The sequence below is a fragment of the Octopus bimaculoides genome, chromosome 2 (genome assembly GCF_001194135.2).
Source record: "Octopus bimaculoides isolate UCB-OBI-ISO-001 chromosome 2, ASM119413v2, whole genome shotgun sequence".
Classification (NCBI taxonomy): domain Eukaryota; kingdom Metazoa; phylum Mollusca; class Cephalopoda; order Octopoda; family Octopodidae; genus Octopus; species Octopus bimaculoides.
Genome location: NC_068982.1, coordinates 48,100,199 through 48,105,420, shown reverse-complemented (window position 1 = coordinate 48,105,420; position 5,222 = coordinate 48,100,199).

The window sequence follows — 5,222 nt, the reverse complement described above, 5'->3', positions numbered from 1 at the left end:
TATATATATATATATATATATTCTTTTATTTGTTTCAGTTATTTGACTGCAGCCATGCTGGAGCACCACCTTTTAGTCGAACAAATCGACCCCAGGACTTATTCTTTGTAATCCTAGTACTTATTCTATCGGTATCTTTTGCCGAACCGCTAAGTTATGAGGACATGAACGCACCAACACTGGTTGTCAAGTGATGGCGGAGCGACAAACACAGACACACAAACACACACATGCACACACACACGCACACACACACACACACACATGCAGATATACATAGATATATATATGATGGGCTTCTTTCAGTTTCTGTCTACCAAATCCACTCACAAGGCTTTGGTCAGCCCGAGGCTATAGTAGAAGACACTTGCCTAAGGTGCCATGCAGTGGGACTAAACCCAGAACCATGTGGTTGGTAAGTAAGCTACTTACTACACAGCCACTCCTACGATCACTATCCCTTACAGCTGTTTCAATTATACACAGTGAAATTAATTAAATATTAAATTCATATTTCTGAGCACAATCTCTTCAGAGGGAAAAAAAATATACTCCTAGAAGTTATGTATGTTTGTTTGTAGATTCATCACAGCAGACTATATATATATATATTTATATATATGTATGTATGTATATATATTTATCAGGTTTTTTTTCTTGCTTCAGTCATTAGCCTTCAAGGATTTCTAGTCAAGCAAATAAACATCAGGGTTATTTTTTTTTTAAGTCTGGTACTTATTTCATTGTTCTCTTTTGCTGAACTGCTAAGTTACAGGGATGTAAACACATGAAAACCAGTTGTCAAGCAGTGTTGGGGAACAAAGACAGACACAAAACACATACACATATGTGCACATATATATGACAGGTTTCTTTCAGTTTCCATCTACTAAATCCACTTTGGTCAGCCCAAGGCTATAGTAGAACTGAACCTCGAGTCATTGAACTGAACCATGAATCATGTGGCTGAGAAGCAAACTTCTTGCCACACAGCAACACACACAGACACATACACACACATGCTCTCAAAATATGTTTTATTTTTAGTGAGCTCAGAGCGATGAAATTATTTCAACGCACACACCTACCTACTCACACATGCTTACACACACAAACACACACACACATTCACACACACACACACACACACACCACACACACACACACACACATTCACCTCCACACACAACCCATGCACTTTCAAAACAGAAAAGTCCAACAGAGAGAATAAAAGCTAGAACAAAGCTGTCATCAATTAATATTGTATTTATATTCTTTTCAAATTTCAATTATTATTATTATTGTTGTTGTTGTTGCTGCTGTTGTCGTCGTCGTCATCATCATCATCATCGTCATCACCATCACCATTACTATTATTATTATTATTATTTATCATTATTATTATCATCTAGAAGAACAATCCAGACTTTTCTGTAGAAAAGATTAGCAGCTCACATTTAATACGTAGCATTGAGAGAAAGTTACAGCTTAATTGTTTCGAGTGATATGGATTAGTTAAAACTGACTAGTAATCTCGCTACTGTATTAAATACAAAGATTAACAAATAAAGATTAACTATAAAATATTCACTATTGTTTCCATAGATTATTTATATTATTTTGATTTTGATTTTAAGATAAGTGAGCACCAATTTGGTCCAGTTTTATAGATATCTATTTTTTAGCATTGCTTCTGCTATTGTTGCAATGAATCTGTTAGCTTTAACTCTTTTTTTGTTTTGTTTTGTTTCTAGATTAAATTTTTAGATGCATCTAAAGATTGTAGGTATATGTGTATGTGGGAGGGGTAATTTTTATAAATTAACCCTTAACTTTGGTTGCACTTCAATTAAAAGTCATCTAATGTAATTCTTTCAAATATAGGCATGAGGCCTGAAATTTGGGTGCTGGGAAGCAGGCTAGCTGATTACATCAACCACAGTGCTCAACTGGTAGCAGTATGTATTATATTGACCCCATGGCCAAAAGGATGAAAGACAAAGTCAATCTTGGCAGAATTTGAACTTAGAACATAAACCTGGAAGAAATGCCACAAAGCATTTCATCTGGCATGCTAACAAGTCTGCCAGCCTGCTCTTTTCTATTCTAGGTACAAGGCCCAAAATTTTTGGGGGAGGAGGCTAGTCGATTAGATCAACCCCAGTACACAACTGGTACTTAATTTATTGACCCTGAAAGGATGAAAGGCAAAGTCGACCTCGATGGAATTTGAACTCAGAACGTAAAGGCAGATGAAATACCACTAAGCATTTCACCCAGCATTCTAACGTTTCTGCCTGCTCGCCACCTTCAGATTGCTACAATATAATGTAATGGTTAAATTCTTGCAGTGTTCTTTAATTTTTTTAAAGTTTGAATAGCATCATCATCATCAGCAGCAGCAGCAGCAGCAGTAGCAGCAGCAGCAACAGTAGCATTATCATCGTTGTTGTCATCGTCATCGTCATCGTTTTAATATCCACTTTTCCATGCTCATATAGGTAGGACTGAATTTGTTGAGGTGGATTTTCTACAGCTGGATGCTCTTCCTGCCACCAACTCTCACCTGTTTCCAAGCAAGGTAATATTTCTCTATGACCAGACGTTTTCACAGAAGATTGGGAATAAAGGACACTGCTTACATGATGGTGTCACTCATTTACAACTATCACATGATGTCAAGGCAAGGAGACAGTAATGCACACACTCACACACACATAAACATATACGATAGGCTTCTTTCAGTTTCCATCTACCAAATCCACTCACAAAGCTTTGATTGGCCCAAGGGTTATAGTAGTAAAAAAACACTAGCCCAAGGTGCCATGCAGTAAGACTGAACCTGGAACCATGTGGTTGAGAAACAAACTTCGTACCACACAACCACATCTGCACCTATTAAAATAAACTTAACCTTGTTCGGATCTGCATTTAGAAAATAAGGACCCAAAAGAAGAACTCTAAGGCATTTTCTCCAATGTTCTAAAGATTCTGCCAGCTCACAAACCTTAATGAATAATACCTTTCATCATCATCATTATTGTCATGATCATGATCATCATCATCATCAACAACAACATTGTCATCACCACCATCATCATCATCATCAACAGCAGCAGCAGCATTGTCATCATCATCATCATCATTGTCATCATCATCATTGTCATCAACTTCATTGGCATCACCGTCATCATCATCATCATCATTATCATCATCATCATCATCATTTTACATCTGTTTTTCATGCTGGCATAGACTGCACAGTTTGTCAGGAGTTGGCAGCTCAGAAATCCGTGCCAAGCTTTGCTGTCTGCTCTGGCAGGTTTCTACAGCTAGATGCCCCTTCCTAATAATGCCGGCCATTTTACAGAACGTATTGAATACTTTTTACATGGTACCAGCAGCAGTGGGGAGTCACCAAATAACTTACAAGACAGAACCCACCCACCCTCAACTGATGCGTGGAGCAGTATTGAGCAAGGTGGCTTTGTGCCAAGTAATGAGAGGCCAGAATATGAACAGATGTCATACAGTAAAGGAAATACATGGCTACCTCCATAGAGGAAAGAGAGAGAGAGGAGGGAGAGAGAGTGAGATGGGTGAGAAGTTGATGAAGACGTGATGATAGGGTGGACTATTTTAATGCATAATTAAAGGACTTGCTTAATATACCACATTGTTTCAGCTGTTGGCTTTTTATCTTTTCATGTAAGTGTAAATATGTAAAACAGATAAAGTTACCTTTTTGAGTTATACCGACTCAAAAAGGCTGGTTTCCTGTTTTCAAGGTGTATGTATTCCCCACCTGGATGGGATGCCAATCCATTGCAGAATTATTAATTTTTTCCAGGTGAATGGACTGAAGTAACATGAAATGAAGTGCTTTGCTCAAAAACACAATGCGTTGTCCAGTTCAGGAATTGAAACCACGATCTTATGAAGAATTTTATTTTATAACCAGATGGTTACAGGTTAATTCTTGCTATGTGGCATGATATAGGGGGTGTCTTCTACTATAGCCTTGACATGACCAATGCCTTGTAAATGAAGTTTAGGAAATTGGTAGAGAAAATGAAAGCCTGTTGCATGTGTGTATGTATGTGTGCACTGCACATGTGTGTATTTTAAAATGTACTCAAAATCAAAGAATATATGCACACAGGGACTTTGATAAAAAAAAACACCTACAGAAGTGCCAGTCCCTGGATTTCATGATATCCATCAAGGTCACTCAGTGCAAGAGAGGCAGCCTCAGAATCATAGAGGCCTTCCTTATCAACAAATTGAGGCCAGCCATAAACATAAGAAAAGAACTACATTGAGCAGACTGGTTACTATAGCAACACCTGTTTGTGCTTGTCACTTCCTTCCCCAAACATATGAGCAATGATCTTTTTTCATTCCTTTCTTGCCCACATGTCCTGAAGAAAGGTTCATAGCCTCAAAATATAGAAATATAAGATAAAATTCCAGCTTTGTTTTCTTTTCTTTTTGTAGTTTACTTTATATCTTCTTGCATTGTTACTACTTTACCCAATACGTCTCATATATATATATAATTCTTTAACAAGAATAGTGTTGCAATTCAGCTTAGCATTCCTCAGACAGTTCAATGAAAGTTAAGCTGGCTGAAACTTTGAAATCACTGTGAACTCTAGAAAAAGTATAGAGTAATCCTTTAGTTTAATGTAACATTGTTTTTGTTATAACATTGACATAAAAAGAAACATTTCTTTATATCTATATCAATCTATCTATCTATCTGTGTGTGTGTGTGTATACTTATATGTATATATATATATAGGGAGAATTCACAAAAAACAAAAGACAAAGACCACAGAAAACAAACAGATGTATTAGTATAACACTCGAGGATTGAAAAAGTCTTTAACATTTCGAGCCTATGCTCTTCCACAGAAAGGAACACAAAAAGAAACAAGCAGAGACAAAAATGTGTGTAGTGGTTAGCAATCTATCATGGCGAATGCCAGACAGAAGGGTCACACAGGAGAGCTAAGAAGAAGGGGAGATAAAAAGGTAGTAGTGATCCCGAAACGAAGGTACACGCATGTGTAAGAGAGTACATATGTGTGTGTGTATGTGTAGGTGTGAAAATGTGGGGATGGGAATTGGTCAGTGCTGATAGATAGATATAGATATAGATACACACACACACACATATATATATAATATATATATATATATATATATATATATATATA